We start from the raw sequence: 21,775 nt of genomic DNA on the forward strand, positions 1-21,775 counted from the left end.
TTGCTGCATCTGGATCCCTAACTACAGTCTAATAGCTGGGCCTCTATATGAAACACTGAAAGGAAAAGATGATGATCCTTTTGAATAGAAGCCAGAAGCGGCCTTTCAAGAATGGAAAGAGCAGTCAATTCAGTCCCTTGCCCTGGAACTCCCTAATTTAGCTAAACCCTTTGACCTTTACATCCGCATAGAAGGTGAATCACCCTTGGAGTATTAGTGCAAAAACTGGGACCACTTGAAATGGAACAACGCAAGAATGCCCTCCAGGTAGGATAAACTATGGTCACCAAGGGCTTGGCCCACTGCCCCATCCGGCCAGGGTACTGGGGGTATCTAAAAACCTGGAAATCAGCAGCCCACAAGGCCAGCTCCCTCCTAAGGGAAAAGGACCCAACGTGGTGATCCTAACCACCCACCATGCCCTGAAGTTGCAGGGGTCGCTCCCTGGGCACACTGACCTCGAGTGAGGAGGCCCTCCAGCTCCAACCTCCAGAGAGACAACCGGGGGCAACGGGCCCCCATGACGACTCGTGTGACCATCACATGACCTGGAGCTTCTCTCAGAAAACAACAAGAGTGTGCCCCAAAAGAGCAGACTACTGCTTGCAGGACTTACTGCACCCAGAGGGGAGCTAATAAGCTTGGCGGAGGAACCGTATACCACACTGTCACCATAGAAAAGCCTACAGACACCGCAGTGACGGCAGTCAATGAGACCAGCTGGACACCTGGTTACTTCAAAAGGCCGTTGATTCAGTGGCCGTCATGGTCGTGGATCACCACCGGGCCTGGACTGTCTGGGAGTTGAGTGGGCAGGGCTCTGACATCTGGTGCTGTTTGTACGTTAATTTAGGGGCCTAATTGATGAAAGCACAGACTACTGGTCAGAGCATCTAGGCTGGCAGAAACCGTCAGCCTAAGGTGGCCGAACAAATGTGGGGTGGGGTAAAACCGGCCCCCACAGCGTCTCTGCGCATCTCTTTCCTGCACCCTTCAAGGTCATTAGAATCTATAACACTTCCAATGCTGGCGCTCAGGCGGACGAGCAGTGAGGCAGGAGGCCTGGGGACAATCAACCTCACCCGGAGGCTGCTGGGGAGAAGTTCTGCCCCTCCCCACGAGTATGAGGACTCCCAACTCAGCACGAAGCAGTTACAGAAGAGGGGTCTGCACCCACAGCGCACCAAGAATTAGGAATGGGACAAAAGGCAGAGGAGGGGTTTGTCGCCGCCAAAGCCCATGAAAAATTCCTGGGAGATAAAAATAGAATCTGGGCAATAAACTAAAGTCTAACCTTTTTTTCCTTTGTGCTTTGTCTAATTTCACGTGCTCCTAGGGTTCCGCACGCAGAGGTCCCACACCCGGCACTTCAGACCCGATTTCCTAGTGCAGAATGACTGGGTCGACACTTCAGCTCCCGGGGCTCCATGCACACTCCGCGACATAGAGCCTCAGCTGCAGCCAACCCAGCCCTCGAGAGCTCCTCCCCCTCCCTCCCGCTGACGCTGCTGCGATCCCTAAACAGCAGCTCAGCCCACAGCACGCGTGGGAGCGCACGCTCTCATCTCTCCATTCTCTGATCAAAATATAAAGTTTCCCTTGCTTCTGAACCAAACTCAGTCTCGATCTGTTGGCTCCAATGACACTGGGCAAGGGGAGCCTTGTTGGGGCCCACTCTAGAGGATCAGTAAGAGAAATTGAGAACATTGTAACTTCAATGAACAGATGTGTGAGCCACACTGTAATTAATATATAGCAGTGTATAAGGCTCGGGTAAAATAAGATGTTTCTAACACTTCCATTGGATATTTCCATCACTTTATATGGAGCACAGGGGCACTGCAATTCACCTGTTCCCTAACCCTAACCCTAACTCTAACCCTAACCCTAAACCTAACCCTTACCTGAAGCCTTACCCTAACCCATACCCTAATCCTAACCCGTACACTAACACTAACACATACCCTAACACATACGCTAACCCGAAACCATTGTCGTACCCTAACATGTACCGTACCCATTCCCTAACCCTAACTGTAACCCTAACCCTAACACTAACACTAAACCGTACCCATTCCCTAACCCTAAACCAAACCTAAGCCCAACTCTAACACTTACTCTAAGCCTTACCCTAACCTGGACCCTAATTCTAACCCATACACTACTACTAACCCATACCCTAACACGTACCCTAACCCCAACTTTTTGTCATACCATAACCTGTACCCGAAGCCATAACTGTTCCCTAACCCTAACCATAAACCTAACCATAACCATTACCCTTACCCGTACCCTAATCCTAACCCATACACTAACACTAACCCATACCCCAACACGTACCCTAACCCTAACACATTGTCGTACCCTAATCTCTACCCTAAAGCATACCCATTCCCTAACCCTAACCCTATCCCGAAACATAAGCCTTACCCTAAGCCAACATCACTAATTATTAGAGAATTGCAAATCAAAACTACAATGAGGTATCACCTCACAACCTGTTAGAATGGACATCATCAGGAAATCTACAATAACAAATGCTGGAGAGGGTGTGGAGAAAAGGAACCCTCTTCCACTATTGGTGGGAATGTCAATTAATACAGTCACTATGGAGAAGTTTATGGAGGTTCCTTAAAAAACTAAAAATAGAATTACCTTATGATCCAACAATCCCACTACTGGACATATACCCAGAGAAATCCATAAATCAAAAAGGCACATTCACCACAATATTCTTCGCAGCACTATTTACAACAGCCAGGTAATGGAAGGAAACTAAATGCCCAGAGACAGACGAATGGATACAGATGTAGTACATATATAAAATCGAATATTACTCAGCCATAAAAAGCAATGAAATTGGGTCATTTGTAGAGACGTCGATGGATCTATTGACTGTCCTACATAGTGAAGTAAGTCAGAAAGAGAAAAACAAATATTGTATATTAATGCATATATGTGGAACCTAAAAACTGGTACAGATGAACCGCTTTGCAGGGCAGAAATAGAGACACAGATATAGAGAACAAACGTATGGACACCGAGAGGGTAAAGCCGTGGGGTGTTGGGTGGGAGGAGTTGGGAGATTGGGATTGACATGTATACATTTATATCTATAAAATAGATAACCAATAAGAACCTGCTGTATAAAAAAGTAAATAAAAATAAAAATTAAAAAAATAAAGTTTAAAGAAACAGAAAAAAGTTATTCCCTTCACATACATGTATTTATAGGAATGAATTATTTCCATGCTTATATCTATAAATACAAAAAGGAGGAATAAAATCTAGCTGGAGCCAAAAAAGAAAAAAGAAACAAAAAGAACCTACCAGTTATACAGAGGAAAACCCCATCAGGGCACTTGCTCCAGTGGTAAACAATTCTGAAGTTGGTCAGAGATGGGGAATCGTCTCCCATGCAGCCAGCAGCACCCCCGCAAGGAGCATCCTCATTGCAAAGCTAGGGGACCGTGCCGAGGCGTCTGTGAGTAAACGTGAGCTGAGCCCCAGGCCAGTTGCTGCTGAACTGTTCCCACCCTTCCCAGGTAAAACACCTGAATATGTACAAGGACTTAAAAGCCTAGAGGAAGGGCCGTGGAGCCACACCAGCGACAGCACGCCAGCTGACTTGGTGCCTGCAGGCCAGCCAGGATTGTCCTGGCCCCGGGTGCTCTTCTGGAAGCTTTCCATTTCCCTGCCTGAGATACCCCTCCTGTCCAGGCCCCCACTGCTTTTTTCCTTCCTCACCTCTGCCCAGGGAGAAATTCCAGTGGCAGTTACGGGTGACACATCCTCTTCTTTAACAGGTAGCAACTTGGCAACTCCTGGAGAAAGTCCAGCAGAGCCCCACTCACACCAGGCCACCAACAAAGCCGTAGCCCCTCACTCCCACCCACCAGCCCGGCCCCGACACTGCTGACGGGGCAGAGAATATGGCGTCAGACACAGCTGCAGGGGCTCTTGCTGCCTGCAACAGTGATTATATTGACCTCAACCCAGGCACACCTGGGGAGGGCTGGCCCGCATGGTCAGGCTGCCCAGTTCAGCCAATCCTCACCCCTCAGGGGCTCACAGTTGCAGGAAATGGACCTTGCTGAACTGGCTAAGTCCAAGGAACAGGTGTGGCTCCTGAGAGTCAGGATAGACAAGAGGCTGCAGCTCTGGTTTGTCTTGTAATCATTTTATCTGGCCCATGAGTGGGAGACAACTTCAAGAAGACCCTCTCCTAATGAGAGGAACCCAGGAGTCAGGGAGAGGAGGGGTGGTGGGTGGAGACAGAGGCCTGGTGCCCCAGCTGCATTGGAAGTCTCTGGAAGGCCAGGCGGAGGGAGGCCACACAGAGGGATGCCCAGGGTTACAGACCTGTCAGAGCTGCTGTTTGTTAGTTCAAGTCCTGCTCTGAGGTGTTCTGTGTCAGCCCTGAGTGACAGGTGAGCTGGGGTTGCTCTGCAATCAGGGCTATGTTCACGGTTCCTGTGTGCCCAGCCCTGCTGGGGTACCTTCCCAGGGGAGCTCTGTATCCTGGGAGGGGCATGACCACGAGAGCCTCATGGGCTGCTGGGTAGCTGCACAGGTGAGCTCCATATCCTGAGAGAGGCCTGACCACGAGAGCCCCGTGGGCTGCTGGCAACCTGCCACGGTGAGCTCCCTATCCTTGGAGGGGCGTGACCACGAGATCCCTGTTGGCTGCTGGGGACCTGCCAAGATGAGCTCCATATCCTGGGATTGGCCTGACCACGAGAGCCCCGTGGGCTGCTGGGGACCTGGTAAAGGATGTCAGAACAGTCAGTGAAGCCACCAAGTATACACATCCAGTAGTTCCTAATTCCTACACCCTGCTGGTCATTCTACCATCCACCAGGACATGGTATTCTGTATTAGACTTCAATGATGCCTTCTGTATTCCATTAGTCCCAGAGTCACAAGAAATTTTGGCTTGTGAGTGGCAGGACTCAACATACAACAAAAACAATACTGCTGGGCCGTCCTGCCCCAAGGGTTCAAAAACTCCCACAGCATCTTTGGGGAAACTTTAGCTAAACACCTAAAAGTTCTACCTCTGGAAAAGGGAACCCTCCTTCAATATGCAGATGACATTCTTATTGCCAGCCCTACTAAGGAGGCCTCTGAACTACCTAGCCAATAAAGGATAGAAGGTGTCCAAGAAAAAGTCTCAAATATCACAGACTAAGGTGACCTGCCTGGGCTTCATTCTCACAGAAGGTCAGAGAAGCCCATCCCAGGAAAGGGAAGAAGCCATTTGCAGCCTTACCCCTTCTAAAACTAGAAGACAACTTAGGGGTTACTGGGGAGGCCAGGGTTTGCTGCATCTGGATCCCTAACTACAGTCTAATAGCTGGGCCTCTATATGAAACACTGAAAGGAAAAGATGATGATCCTTTTGAATAGAAGCCAGAAGCGGCCTTTCAAGAATGGAAAGAGCAGTCAATTCAGTCCCTTGCCCTGGAACTCCCTAATTTAGCTAAACCCTTTGACCTTTACATCCGCATAGAAGGTGAATCACCCTTGGAGTATTAGTGCAAAAACTGGGACCACTTGAAATGGAACAACGCAAGAATGCCCTCCAGGTAGGATAAACTATGGTCACCAAGGGCTTGGCCCACTGCCCCATCCGGCCAGGGTACTGGGGGTATCTAAAAACCTGGAAATCAGCAGCCCACAAGGCCAGCTCCCTCCTAAGGGAAAAGGACCCAACGTGGTGATCCTAACCACCCACCATGCCCTGAAGTTGCAGGGGTCGCTCCCTGGGCACACTGACCTCGAGTGAGGAGGCCCTCCAGCTCCAACCTCCAGAGAGACAACCGGGGGCAACGGGCCCCCATGACGACTCGTGTGACCATCACATGACCTGGAGCTTCTCTCAGAAAACAACAAGAGTGTGCCCCAAAAGAGCAGACTACTGCTTGCAGGACTTACTGCACCCAGAGGGGAGCTAATAAGCTTGGCGGAGGAACCGTATACCACACTGTCACCATAGAAAAGCCTACAGACACCGCAGTGACGGCAGTCAATGAGACCAGCTGGACACCTGGTTACTTCAAAAGGCCGTTGATTCAGTGGCCGTCATGGTCGTGGATCACCACCGGGCCTGGACTGTCTGGGAGTTGAGTGGGCAGGGCTCTGACATCTGGTGCTGTTTGTACGTTAATTTAGGGGCCTAATTGATGAAAGCACAGACTACTGGTCAGAGCATCTAGGCTGGCAGAAACCGTCAGCCTAAGGTGGCCGAACAAATGTGGGGTGGGGTAAAACCGGCCCCCACAGCGTCTCTGCGCATCTCTTTCCTGCACCCTTCAAGGTCATTAGAATCTATAACACTTCCAATGCTGGCGCTCAGGCGGACGAGCAGTGAGGCAGGAGGCCTGGGGACAATCAACCTCACCCGGAGGCTGCTGGGGAGAAGTTCTGCCCCTCCCCACGAGTATGAGGACTCCCAACTCAGCACGAAGCAGTTACAGAAGAGGGGTCTGCACCCACAGCGCACCAAGAATTAGGAATGGGACAAAAGGCAGAGGAGGGGTTTGTCGCCGCCAAAGCCCATGAAAAATTCCTGGGAGATAAAAATAGAATCTGGGCAATAAACTAAAGTCTAACCTTTTTTTCCTTTGTGCTTTGTCTAATTTCACGTGCTCCTAGGGTTCCGCACGCAGAGGTCCCACACCCGGCACTTCAGACCCGATTTCCTAGTGCAGAATGACTGGGTCGACACTTCAGCTCCCGGGGCTCCATGCACACTCCGCGACATAGAGCCTCAGCTGCAGCCAACCCAGCCCTCGAGAGCTCCTCCCCCTCCCTCCCGCTGACGCTGCTGCGATCCCTAAACAGCAGCTCAGCCCACAGCACGCGTGGGAGCGCACGCTCTCATCTCTCCATTCTCTGATCAAAATATAAAGTTTCCCTTGCTTCTGAACCAAACTCAGTCTCGATCTGTTGGCTCCAATGACACTGGGCAAGGGGAGCCTTGTTGGGGCCCACTCTAGAGGATCAGTAAGAGAAATTGAGAACATTGTAACTTCAATGAACAGATGTGTGAGCCACACTGTAATTAATATATAGCAGTGTATAAGGCTCGGGTAAAATAAGATGTTTCTAACACTTCCATTGGATATTTCCATCACTTTATATGGAGCACAGGGGCACTGCAATTCACCTGTTCCCTAACCCTAACCCTAACTCTAACCCTAAGCCTAAACCTAACCCTTACCTGAAGCCTTACCCTAACCCATACCCTAATCCTAACCCGTACACTAACACTAACACATACCCTAACAAGTAACCTAACCGTAACCTGTTTTCATACCCTAACCTGTACCCTAAATCATACACCATTCCCTAACCCTAACCCTAACCCTAACCTTAACCCTAACCCTCTCCTTTGAATACTGGGTTGGGGATGAATTACTTGTTGTCGGTAATTTGTTGGGGGATTGCTACACTGACTTGGAGCTGGAATGATGTGTGGCATATCCAGTGTGTCAGCTGTCATGTTGACATCAAAGATAGGGTCTGTGAGTCAACATCCATTGAAAATAGCTCCCTCTGAAAGTCATCTTCAGTCTGGTGCTTGGGTTTGTCAGGTGATAATCTTTATGTCTTCTTCTTCTTTCTCTGGTTGCTTCCCAAGCACATTTCCATCCGGGGTGCACCAGAAGAGGAATTCTGCCTTTCTAAAGTGCTGCTTCCATAAAGGGTTGAGAAATCCTGGGCAGGAATATCTTTAAGAAGATTCATGAGCTTCGGGTGGTTCTTGGTGTTTCCAGCCTTCGAAGAGACAGGTGGCGGCATGTGATGAGGAGGGTCAGACTTGAGCCAATGGTAGACACCCCGTTCCCTGTTATTTGCAACAAACTGGTAAGAACTTGGTTCTGAGACACCTTGCTGAAGTCCTCCCCATGGCTCACAGACTCATGCCTATCTTTGATATTCATGCTCATATTAAACAAGGTAATATGGACCCCCAGAAATGTGTTGGTTGGTGTAGTGGTACCACTCATTGGGTTGTTGCCTGTGGTCATGCCATACCCTGGGCTGCTAGCCAGGGGCAGGTTCTTTTTCACCATGTCTTCAACTGTCTCTGCAATGAGGGACAGTGCTGGGGTGTTGGTCTGAATGGTTTCAGCTTTCTTCCAAATAGCCCTCATTGTTACAGGGATGGACATACATATTTGAACAACTTTGGCAATGAAGTCATCTGTGAAGATGAGTGCATCTGACAGTCCCTTGTAGAGTTTACAGCTCACATGTTTTGAGTCCTGTATATCCATTACCACAGACACCAGGGAGTCATTTAGGGTGCTGAAAAGATATGCTGAAACGGGACTCTGAGAGCGGACACACTTCAAATTGGAGGAGCCCAGGAGAATCTTCTTTCAGAATAGTTCTTTTGACACAGCTTCCAATTAGGGTGTATTAAGCCCCTTGGTGTCTGATCAGATTCAGGATAAGGGGAACCCAGCCAGTGTGCTGAAAGGTGATTTTGCTAACAAGGTTCCTGGTAGATTTCTACCATCTGGAAGTGGAGCATCCTTGTTGAGGAAATAGCAGTGTGGCTGACCTGGAACAGCAGCATAAAATCACATGTTGTGATTCAAAGGTACAAGGTCAGGGTCCTTTGACATCTCAAAGTGAGTGATCGGTTCATAGATGGGTACATAAGTTGCCTGGGTTTCAAACAATGGAATTCCTGTGCAGTTCTGAAGTTTCTGAACAAATGCTCTAGATACTGGGATTGGCTGGGGAAATTTCAAGAAGAAACAGGCAGGAAGATCCACACTCTTCGCACTGGTGATTGAGGAGAAGGAGGGAGTCCATTTGTTGTCAACTGGATGTGACCCCATAATTAATGGTGCAGTTGGGAGTTTATACATAATAGATGTTCCTTCAATTGTCACTGATGCATTCATGCCCAAAGATCAAGGAACATTATTCTTGTGCAAAACGATAGGGGATGTAGTCTTATCATCCAGCATGTCAGAAGGAGAGGCATAATACTTCAAGTTAATTAAATGACCCCCACTTCTTGGAGTGAGATAGCCAACAGTTCCATGAAGAATCTTATCCAAGGGACCAGCATTCGTTACTTTCCAATATATAACTGCCGTTTTAGATAGATCTTGTTCTAGGGATTGGAGAGCCAAGAACATTTGGTCTTCAGTTTGTTATCCCCTGGAAGGTTATAAAGATTAACAAGACCCTTAAGTTGCTTAGAAAATTCATCAAAATTTTTCCCCCTTAGCTGCTGTACAAACTCTGGACAGATCACAGGATTCTCTCCATGGTGAGCCACTTTTACATCACAAACCTGTCCTGTAGGATCTAACTGCACTTCCACATAGAACATATCTGATGTGATGTAACATTCAGTGTCACTGGCACTGAGATGACAGCCCAGTCCATTCTGGCTTGCTATAGACTCCAGTCAGTCATTGCTGGTAAAGATGTTACATGAATTGATGCACAAGCTTAATGGTTTCACTCCAAGTTCTACTTTGGTTAAATTTTGCATGGAGCCATTCCAAGAGAGAACTCATCTTACTCACACTTTCGGACTCCTCGGTTTCCCCCTGAGCCCTCATCCTGACAGCAGGGAGAGCCTGAGTCCTACACAAGAGGATATGCCCTTCCCCACCACTAATTGAGGAACCAAGTTGGTTAGGGCTCCTGGGATGCAGGGCGCCTGCAGTCACCGCTCTTCCCGGGAAGGCTCAGTCAGAAGTCCCTGGCCGCAAGAAGAGAAGGGTGCTCTTGGCCGCTGCCGTCTTCCCCAACAGAACCTGTACCACATCTTCTTTATCCATTTGTCTGTTGATGGACATTTAGGTTGCTTCCGTGACCTGACTATTGTAAATAGTGCTGCAAAGAACATTGGAGTGCATGTGTCTTTTTGAATTATGGTTTCTCTGAGTATACACCCAGTAGTGAGATTGCTGGGTCATATGGTAATTCTATTTTTAGTTTTTTAAGGAAACTCCATACTGTTCTCCATAGTGGCTGTATCAATTTACATTCCCACCAACAGTGCAAGAGGGTTCTCTTTTCTTCACACCCTCACCAACATTTTTTTTTGTAGATTTTCTGATGATGCTCATTTTAACAGGTGTGAGGTGATACCACATTGTAGTTTTGATTTGCATTTCTCTGATACTTATTGATGTTGTGCAGTTTACATGTGCCTCTTGGCCATCTGTATGTCTTTGGAGAAATGTCTATTTAGGTCTAATGCCCATTTTTGGATTGGGTTTCTTTTTTTTTTAATATTGAGCTGCATGAGCTGTTTATATATTTTGGAGGTTAATCCTTTGTCCATTGATTCCTTTGCAAATACCTTCTCCCATTCTGAGGGTTATCTTTTTGTTTTGTTTATAGTTTCTTTTGCTGTGCAAAAGCTTTTAAGTTTCATTAGGTCCCATTTTTTAATTTTTGTTTTTATTTCTATTTCTCTAGGAGGTGAGTCAAAAAAGATCTTCTGTGATTTATGTCAAAGAATGTTCTTCCTATGTTTTCCTCTAAGAGTTTTATAGTGTCTGGTCTTACATTTAGTTCTTTAATACATTTTGAGTTTATTTTTGTTTATGGTGTTAGGGAGTGTTCTAATTTCATTCTTTTACATGTAGCTGTCCAGTTTTCCCAACACCACTTATTGAAGAGGCTGTCTTTTCTCCATGGTATATTCTTGCCTCCTTTATCGAAGATAAGGTGACCATATGTGCATGGGCTTATCTCTGGGATTTCTATCCTGTTCCATTGATCTATATTTCTGTTTTGTGCCAGTACCATATTGTCTTGATTACTGTAGTTTTGTAGTATAGTCTGAAGTCATGGAGTCTGATTCCTCCAGATACTTTTTTTCCCCTCAAGATTGCTTTGGCTATTCGGGGTCTTCTGTGTCTCCATACAAATTTCAGGATTCTTTTGGTCTTGTCCTGTAAAAAATGCCATTGGTAATTTGATAGGGATGGCATTAAATCTGTAGATTGCTTTGCATAGAAGAGTCATTTTCGAAATATTGATTCTTCCAATCCACGAACATGGTATATCTCTCCATCTGTTTGTATAATCTTTGATTTCTTTCATCAGTGACTTAGAGTTTTCTGAGTACAGGTCTTTTACCTCCTTAGGTAGGTTTATTGCTAGTTATTTTATTCTTTTTGTTGCAATGGTGAATGGGATTGTTTCCTTAATTTCTCTTTCTGACCTTTCATTGTTAGTGTATAGGAATGCAAGAGATTTCTGTGCATTAATTTTATATCCTGAAACGTTACCAAATTCATTGATTAGCTCTAGAAGTTTGCTGATGGCATCTTTAGGATTATCTATGTATAGTATCACGTTATCTGCAAACAGTGACAGTTTTACTTCTTCTTTTCCAATTTGTATTCCATTAATTTCTTTTTCTTCTCTGATTGCCCTGGCTAAAACTTCCAAAACTATGTTGAATAATAGTGGCGACAGTGGACATCATTGTCTTGCTCCTGATCTTAGAGGAAATGCTTTCTATTTTTCACCACTGAGAATGATGTTGGCTGTGAGTTTGTCGTATATGATCTTTATTATGTTGGGGCAGGTTCCCTCTATGCCCACTTTCAAGAGAGTTTTTTTTTTTTTATCATAAATGGGTGTTGAATTTTGTCAAAAGCTTTTCCTGCATCTATTGAGATGATCATATGATTTTTATTCTTCAGTTTGTTAATACGGTGTATCACATTGATTGATTTCCATATGTTAAAGAATCCTTGCATCCCTGGGATAAATCCCACTTGATCATGGTGTATAATATTTTTAATGTGCTATTGGATTCTGTTTGCTAGCATTTTGTTGAGGATTTTTGCTTCTATGTTCATCCGTGATATTGGTCTGTAATTTTCTTTTTTTGTAGTATCTTTGGTTTTGGTATCAGCATGATGGTGGTCTCCTAGAATGAGTTTGGACGTGTTCCTTCCTCTGCAATTTTTTGGAAGAGTTTGAGAAGAATGGGTGTTAGCTCTTCTCTAAATGTTTGATAGAATTCACCTGTGAGGCCACCTGGTTCTGGACTTTTGTTTGTTGTAAGATTTTTAATCACAGTTTCCATTTCATTACTTGTAATTGGTCTGTTCATATTTTCTATTTCTTCCTGGTTCAGTCTTGGAAGGTTATACCTTTCTAAGGATTTTTCCGTTTCTTCCAGGTTTCCATTTTATTGGCATAGAGTTGCTTGTACTGTTCTCTTAGGATGCTTTGTATTTCTGTGCTGTCCATTGTAACATCTCCTTTTTCATTTCTAATTTTATTGATTTGAGACCTCTCCCTCTTTTTCTTGATGAGGCTGGCTAAAGATTTATCAATTTTGTTTATCTTCTCAAAGAACCAACTTTTAGTTTTATTGATCTTTGTTATTGTTTTCTTTGTCTCTATTTCATTTATTTCTGCTCTAATCTTTATGATTTCCTTCTTTCTACTAATTTTGGTTTTTGTTTATTCTTCTTTCTCTAGTTCCTTTAGGTGTAAGTTTAGATTGTTTATTTGAGGTTTTTCTTGTTTCTTGAGGTAGGCTTGTATAGCTATAAACTTACCTCTTACAACTGCTTTTGCTGCATCCCATAGGTTTTGGATCATTGTGTTCTCGTTGTCATTTCTCTCTAGGTAATTTTTATTTCCTCTTTGATTTCTTCAGTGATCTCTTGGTTGTTTAATAGTGTATTGTTTTGCCTCCATGTGTTTGTGTTTTGTACAGTTTTTTTTTCCTGTAATTGATATCTAGTCTCATAGCGTTGTGGTCAGAAAAGATGCTTGATATGATTTTGATTTTCTTAAATTTACTGAGGCTTGATTTGTGGCCCAAGATGTGATTTATCCTGGAGAATGTTCTGTGTGCACATGAGAAGAAAGTGTATTCTGTTGTTTTTGGATGGAATGTCCTATAAATATCAATTAAGTCCACCTGGTGTAATATGTCATTTAAAGTTTGTGTTTCCTTATTTATTTTCTGTTTGGATGATCTGTCCATTCGTGTTTAGTGGAGTGTTAAAGTCACCGACTCTTATTGTGTTACTGCTGATTTCCCCTTTTATGGCAGTTGGCATTTGCCTTATGTATCGAGTAGCTCCTATATTGGGTGCATAGATGTTTACAATTGTTATATCTTCTTGGATTGATCCCTTGATCATTATGTAGTGTCCTTCTGTGTCTCTTGTAACAGTCTTTATTTTAAGGTCTATTTTGTCTGATATGAGTATTGCTACTCCAGCTTTTTTTGGCTTCCATTTGCATGGAATATCTTTTTCCATCCTTTCACTTTCAGTCTGTATGTGTCCCTAATTCTGAAGTGGGTCTCTTGTAGACAGCATATATGTGTGTCTTGTTTTTGCATCCATTCAGCCAGTCTGTGTCTTTTGATTGAGGCATTTAATCCATTTACATTTAAGGTAATTATTGATATGTATGTTCCTATTACCATTTTCTTAATTGTTTTGGGTTCGTTTTTGTAGGTCTTTTCCTTCTCTTGTGTTTCCTGCCTAGAGAAGTTCCTTTAGCATTTGTTGTAAAGCTGGTTTGTTGGTGCTGAATTCTCTTAACGTTTCCCTGTCTGTAAAAGTTTAATTTCTCAGTCAAATCTGAATGAGATCATTGCTGGGTAGAGTAATCCTGGTTGTAGATTTTTCTCTTTCATCATTTTATATATATCTTGCCACTGCCTTCTGGCCTGTACAGTTTCTGCTGGAAGATCAGCTGTTAACCTTATGGGGATTCCCTTGTATGTTATTTGTTCCTTTTCCCTGCTGCTTTTAATATTTTTTCTTTGTGTTTAATTTTTGTTAGTTTGATTAATATGTGTCTTTGTTTCACCTTGGGTTTATCCTGTATGGGACTCTCTGTGTTTCCTGGACTTCATTGACTATTTCCTTTCCCATGTTGGGAAAGTATTCAACTATAATCTCTTCAAATACTTTCTCAGACCCTTTCTTTTTTTCTTCTTCTTCTGGGATGCCTATATTTCGAATATTGGTGTGCCTAGAGTTGTCCCAGAAATCTCTAAGACTGTCCTCATTTCTTTTCATTCTTTTTTGTTTATTCTGCTGTGTGGCAGTTATTTCCACCATTCTCTCTTCCAGCTCACTGGAAGAGAGAATGGTGGAAATAACTGCCATTCTTCTGCCTCTGTTATTCTGCTATTGATTCCTTCTAGAGTATTTTTAGTTTCAATTATTGTGTTGTTCATTACTGTTTGTTTGCTCTTTAGTTCTTCTAGGTCCTGGTTAAATGTTTCTTATATTTTCTCTATTCTATATCCAAGATTTGGTATCATCTTTACTATCATTACTCTGAATTCTTATTTTTTAAATTAATTTATTTTATTTTATTTTTGACTGTGTTGGGTCTTCATTGCTGCATGTGGGCTTTTCTCTGGTTGTGGCGAGCAGGGCCTACTCTTTGTTGCAGTGCACAGGCTTCTCATTGCAGTGGCTTCTCTTGTTCTGGAGCATGGGCTCTAGGCACACAGGCTTCACTATTTGTGGCACATGGGCTCAGTATTTGTGGCTCAACGGCTCTAGAGTGCAGTTTCAGTAGTTGTGGCACATGGGCTTAGTTGCTCTGTGGCATGTGGGATCTTCCCAGACCAGGGCTCAAACCTGTGTTGCCTGCATTGGCAGGCAGATTCTTAACCACTGTGCCACCAGGGAAGTCCCTGAATTCTTCTTCAGATAGCTTGCCTACTTCCTCTTCATTTAGTTAGTCTTGTGAGGTTTTACCTTGCTCCTTTTTCTGTAAGATATTTGTGTGTTCTCATTTTGTCTAATTTGCAGTATTTGAGGTCTCCTTTCCCTAGGCTACAGGGTTGTAGTTCCTTGTGCTTCTGTTCTCTGCCCCTGGTGATGGGGTTCTTCTAGTGTCTTGTGTAGGCTTCCTGAGGGGAGGGACTGGTGCCTGCGTTCTGGTGGGTGGAGGTGAGTCTTTTCCCTCTAATGAGCAGGGTCATGTCAGGTGGTGTGTTTTGGGGTATCTGTGAGCTTAGTATGACTTTAGATAGTTTCTGTGTTGATGGGTGAGTTTGTGTTCCTGTCTTGTTTGTTGTTTGGTGTGAGGTGTCCAGCACTGGGAGCTGCTGGCAGTTGGGTGGAACTGGGTCTTGGATTCAGATAGAGGCCTCCATGAGAGCTCTTGGTGGTTAGTCTTCCCTGGGACCGGGTATTCTCTAATCATCCAGCATCCTGGACTTGGTGCTTCCACTCCAGAGCCTCAGGCCCGACTTCTGGTCAAGGTACCAAGACAACACAAGTGGCTTGTCCTGGCAATAAAGGGGATTAAAAAAAAAAGACTAACAAAATCCCAGGCAAGTGGTAAAAAGTAAAATCAAACAAACAGAAACAGAAACAAGGAAACACACACACACACACACACACACACACACACACACACACACACCCAAGAAACAAAAACAAAACCAAAAAGTCAAATAGCAAGGGAACAACCAGATAAACAAAAGAACCTAAGAATGAAATCAAACAATTAAGAAGAAAGCTGACAAAAACTCAAAATCAGAAACAAGACCAAAGCAGAGTGCCAACTGAAGAATGAAGCAAAGAAACAAAACTGACAAAAATGATATAAAAGAAAAAGAAATAAAAAGAGAAAGGGGAAAGAACACAGAACAACAGAAAAGCAATGCAGAAACAGAAATATAAAGATATATAAAATATATTGAAGAAAAAAAAAGATAAACCCCCAGAGAAATGGTGAAAACAAACAAACAAAAACAGAAACAAGGAAACACCACACATGTAAAAGAAACAAAAACAGAGCCAAATACAACAAAAAGCAAGAGAACAACCAGACAAATAGAAGTCAAAAATGAAATCAATAAGGATTAAAACTAACAAAGACACATAACCTAAAAACAAAACCAAAGCAGTGTGCTTACTGAAGAATAAAGCAAGGAAACAGAACAAACCAATAAAAAAGATTAAAAAGATAATAATAATAAAATTAAATTAAATTTTAAAAAGGCAGTACAACAGAAAAGCAAAGTAGAAATGGAAATTTAAAAAAGAAGAGAGAAATATATTAAAGAAAAAGAGGAAGAAAAAAATAAGGGAAAAGAACACAGAATGACCAAAAAGCAAATTAAAAATAGAAATGTATAAAAATATGTTATAAAACATGGAGATCCCAAAAGACTAAATTAAAAAAACTAAAACAATGACAAAAGAAAGAAAAAGAAACCCAAAAAAAGCTAGAACCAACAGCAGAATGAATCAAAACATAATAAAATTAATAGTCATAATTATCTTTCCCTGGGATCTCCTCTCTAAGTGTCCTTGCACATGCTGTGAGCCACAGCCCACCTCCGCCTCCCCAAGAGGTTCTCCTCTGCCTCTGGGCTGGTCTCTAGATCTGCTGTGGGCCTGTGGGGACCACTCAGACTCTGATCTGGCCCAGTTCCTGTGTGTACTTGCCCCCAAAGTCCACAGCTGCCAGAGCTAGACCATTTTCATTTGTGGGAACAGTCATTGTCTACTCAGATATTCCATAGACACAGGGTCTACTTAGCTGATCATGCGGATTTAATCTGCAGCTTGTACAGTTGATGGAAAGATTTTCCATCCTATTCCTTAGTTGCCCCATCTCTGGGGTTCAGCTTTGGTTTTATCCCTACCTCTGCGTGTGGTCCACCCACAGGAGTCTGGTCCTGAGGCTGCCTTGGAGCTCTTGGGTCCGCCCCTGTGAGGACCGGGCACAGAGGTGGTATGACCGCTTGGATCGCAGGAGCCCCGGTGGCACCAAATGCAGAGGCAAACCGGTGGCCACAGACACAAGAGATATGGCCTGAGTGAGGGCCTTTTCTGGTGCCCAGCATTAAGGCACGTGAAAGCCAGCCCTGTCCGTGGATTTTTCTGGCACCTGGCAGAAGGCATGTGGGGGCCAGCCCTGAGGGAGCTTTTTTTTATTATTATTGCCCTGCAGGCAGTGTGTGAGGGCCAGCTCTGAGGGGACTTTTTTATTGCTGTCAGCCGGCTCACAAGAGCCAGCCCTGAGCGGGCTTCCTTTATTTTCATCAGTAGGTACCGGCATGTGGGGAGAGAGAGGCTACAATAGTGGCTCCTCCCCCTGCATGTGACTCAGCAGTAGCGCCCTTCTTCCATGGCAGTCCAGTCTTCCTCCATAGGCATGCCCTGCTGCAGATGTCCTCCCTCCCGTCCCCTCAGTCCATCTCCCCACAGCCAACGGCAGTTCTCACTCTGGGCCTGTTCTCCAATTCCCACTCACCAGCTCCCAGCCCCTTTGCACACCTGTGAACACAAGTCCCAGTCCAGTAGGGTCGTGGTACGGACCATCTGTGAATTTCTTGTGTTTCTCACTCTGTCCCGTCTGCTACAGATCGGCTGCTTCACCCTATTCTGACCGCCTCAAATGCTTCCCTTCTGTACCAATCAATTTCCCCATCAGACAGGGGGTTTCCCTGAATTCGGGAATCTCTCCTCTGTTTCAGCTCCCCCGCCCTGGGGTTCAGGTCCCATCCCACTTCCTCTCCTCCTCCTTCTCCCTTCTTTTTTTCCATTCTACCCAGTTATGCAGGGATATTTACAGTCCTTTCCTGTGTCCAACGTCTTCTTCTAGTTTTCAGCCAGTCTTCGGTGAGAATTGTTCCATCTAGAGATGTATTCCTGATGCATCCATGGAGAGAGATGAACTCCACATCCACCTACTCCTCTGCCATCTTGAATCTCTCTGTGTAATATCCTTTAATACAAACCTTTCCAGCTAAAACTTGCCAGAAATAGATTCTTTAATTCCAATTTATAATTTTGATGGAATCACAGTTTCCCCAGTCTTGAACACTTTTCTTTAAATCTCCTGCCCATTTTTTTACTTTGGAATTCTTTTCACTATTCAACTGGACTGAATCCACTTTCTTAGTTTAGGCTCTCATTTCTGTGGAGTATTATCTTCAATATTTTCCTAAGAGAGTGTGCAGTAGGAATAAATTTCTGAGACCATGCATATCTTAAGTATTATTTTTCTAAAATATTATTTATATTTTAGCTAAATATTAAATTCTTTATCGCCTCAGAAATTAGAAGGCATTTTTATTCCACTGGTTACTATTACATAATGCTGCTGATGGGAAATGAGATGCTAGTTTGATGCTAGTCCTTATACAGGTGATCTTTTCTTAGAGATTTATTTGAAGATTTCTTCAGGTTCTCCATTATTTTGACCAACTATCAACCCTTTTTAATCTGAAGAATCCTTTATTTTTCCTCATATCTGGAAGATTCTCTTCTATTAGTTGTTGAATAACTCTTCATATTTCCTCATATATTTGTATCTTTTCATTGTTCCCATTTTCAATCAATTCTTTCTTGATTTATAAATAAGTTAATTAATTTAAGAATTGCAGACTCCACTATGTATGTGTTTATTTATGTATACATAAAAAAGTGAAAAGTGAAAAGTTCAATGGAATTCTTGCGATAAAAATAGAGTGTATTCATTTGTTATGGCTGCTGTAACAAAGGCAACAAACTAAATGGTTTAAAAAACAAATGTTTAGCCTCTTCAATAAGTGGTTCTGGGAAAACTGGACAGCTACACATAAAAGAATGAAATTAGAACACTCGCTAACACCATACACAAAAATAAACTCAACATGGATTAAAGACCTAAATATAAGGCCAGACACTATCAAACTCCTAGAGGAAAACATAGGCAGAACACTCTATGACATAAATCACAATAAATGCTGGAGAGGGTGTGAAGAAAAGGGAACACTCTTGCACTGTTGGTGGGAATGTAAATTGATACAGCCACTATGGAGAACGGTATGGAGCTTCCTTAAACAACTAAAAATAGAACTACCATACAACCCAGCAATCCCACTACTGGGTATATACCCTGAGAAAACCATAATTCAAAAAGAGTCATGTACCAAAATGTTCATTGCAGCTCTATTTACAATAGCCAGGACATGGAAGCAACCTAAGTGTCCATCATCAGGTGAATAGATAAAGAAGGTGTGGCACATATATACAATGGAATATTACTCAGCCATAAAAAGAAACGAAATTGAGTTATTTGTAGTGAGGTGGATAGACCTAGAGTCTGTCATACAGAGTGAAGTAAGTCAGAAAGAGAAAAACAAATACCATATGCTAACACATATATATGGAATCTAAGAAAAAAGAAAAGGTCATGAAGAACCTAGGGGTAAGACGGGAATAAAGACACAGACCTACTAGAGAATGGACTTGAGGATATGGGGAGGGGGAAGGGTAAGCTGTGACAAAGTGAGAGAGTGGCAGGGACATATATACACTACCAAACATAAAATAGATAGCTAGTGGGAAGCAGCTGCATAGCACAGGGAGATCATCTCAGTGCTTTGTGACCACCTAGAGGGGTGGGATAGGGAGGGTGGGAGGGAGGGAGATGCAAGAGGGAAGAGATATGAGAACATATGTATATGTATAACTGATTCACTTTGTTATAAAGCAAAAACTAACACACCACTGTAAAGCAACTATACTCCAATAAAGATGTTAAAAAAATTTTTTTAACTGGAAAATTCACAATTATGTAGAAATTAAGCAACACACTCTTAAACACCAATGAGTTAAAGAAGAAGTAACAAAAGAAAATTTTGCAAATATCTTGAGTCCAATGAAAACAAAAATGCAACACATCCAACGTCTGAGATACAGTGAAAGCAGGGAAATTTATGGCTGTAAGCTATTAAAAGAAGAATTAACATACCAAATCACAATTAAACTTCACAATTTAAGGGGCTTTTAAAAAAAGAACAGATTTATCCCACAGCTAGCAGAAGAAAGAAAATAATAAATATTAGAGTGAAGACAAACAGTAGAAAAACAATAGTGAAAAGCAATGAAACAAAAAGTTGGTTCTTTAAAAAAAAAGCTATTCACCATTTGATCTAAGATGGCTATTTTAACATTTTCAGTACTTATTCTGATTGCTGAATGTTAAGGACTTCCAATATATGAAAACAGCTTTTACCTTCTCCACAATTTTCTCCATTCAAAGCTAAATGTCATTAGTCCCTTTAAATTTTCAACTTATTCCAAGTGTTCAGACCCTTCACAATTCTGTATATTATACCTTTGACATACTCCTTATTAAATTTTTTTCAAATTCAATTTCCCAGCACTAAGCAAAGAACTCTAGCTAAAAATATGACCATAGAAAAGTACATTGACATCTCTTGCTTGGAGATTACTTCCGCACTGAGAAGCTCAGAATATCCTCACCTCTGTTCTCAACTCAAGGGTAAATTATTTTAAGGGGGGGTATTCCCTTTAGATCACAAGATGATTCTGACTTACCATTTTCATGTGGCTTCTAATACATGAAATAACATGTGATTGCTATCAGGATTTATATACATATGGCCAGACTGATATTGCATAAATTATTCCAAGATGGATATCTAAAAAATCCACTTCAGATGTGTTTATGGTGGACTCACTGATCAAACAATGTTACTTCTTAGTTCCTTCCTTTCAAGGACACTCTAGATACACAGCAGAGCTTGGGCCTCCCCCAGAGTTCAGGCAACCCCCATCTCTCTCCAGAAAGGAGACATTGAATTGATACTGGGGAGAGCTTGGGTAAATTGATTTATGAAGTTGTGTGGCTATGAAGGATACTCTTGCCTTGGTGGACAATGAGTGTGTTACATCATGTGGACCAGAGTAAGTGAAGATAACATGTCTACTCTCAGAGGAAGCATCAAGCAGTTCACAGTGATAATCATATCCATAGAAGCAAAAAAAGTGTATAAATCTTATGTGAAGGTAACTTGAATGCCACCCCATTAATGGCAAGAAATAGCTTTTCTTATTTGGGTAAACCTTTCCTCATTCACCAGTTGTGCATGAACAGACATTGGTAACCTGTAAACTTTGTCAAATCGTTGTTTATCTTTCAAGACAGAAAAGGTTAATCATTTGTTCAAAGTCTCATTTTATATACTTTTTCACTACTTAATATGAACTGGAGCTATAATCACTAGAGACTGGATTTCCACTCCACCCTTAGAACCTCCAAATAGTGCACATTAAAATGTTTTGATCATGCATATTAATATCCACTTAAAATTCCATATCAATATATTATTTTAAAGGTTTGATTTCATTATTTTGCAAGGTGCCCAGTATGAGAGTATTGGTTTTCAATTTTACAAGGTGATTTTTTTCCTACTTTTGGAATATAAAAATGAATGGATTAAAGTGAGATTACTCAAGGAGTTTGAATTATGAGTCTGGAGTAGAGAGAAGATTCAGAATATGCAGGAAGCATATTACCAGAAGCATCACAGATATGAAGAGGAGAAATATGGGAAGAGTGATAGTATCCACAAATTAAAGTGTACTGAAAGAAGTGAGGTAGAAGAAAGAGGTGGAAGAAAAATCAGTATATAATGAGAGATAGATTGGTGAGGTAAGAACTATTTAAAGATGGCTAATTAGGGAATGAGAAGACAGGCTGACCAGACCTCAGAGTAACAGCTCCAACCCCTAGGCCTTGTACCCTGCGGTCTGCTCTATCTTCGTGGCCCAAATACTTTTACAGAGACTCTAGATACATAGATTCATATATACATATAAAAACAAACAATAACAGTAACAAAAAAATCAAACTTAACTCTCAGAGTTTGTAAACAGTTTTCTAAACCAACTCATTGAGTCAGAAGGGCATTTGTTTCATGTCTGTCACTCTTGGTCCACAGGAAATTCCCAGCTTTATTCTGATCTGG

The 21,775-nt window shown here is 42.7% G+C and overlaps 1 pseudogene across 1 annotated transcript; it reads right to left on the reverse strand.

Annotated features, from left to right (window-relative positions):
- Positions 1–7,738: 7,738 nt before the first annotated feature.
- Positions 7,739–9,596, reverse strand: LOC307192779 (mediator of RNA polymerase II transcription subunit 1-like; annotated as a pseudogene). The gene is made up of 2 exons: positions 8,044–9,596; positions 7,739–7,852 (listed from the first exon to the last, which is right to left on the reverse strand). The product of its transcript is annotated as a mediator of RNA polymerase II transcription subunit 1-like (transcript).
- Positions 9,597–21,775: the final 12,179 nt, after the last annotated feature.

This window comes from Stenella coeruleoalba, assembly GCF_951394435.1.
Source record: "Stenella coeruleoalba genome assembly, chromosome: 10".
Lineage (NCBI taxonomy): Eukaryota > Metazoa > Chordata > Mammalia > Artiodactyla > Delphinidae > Stenella > Stenella coeruleoalba.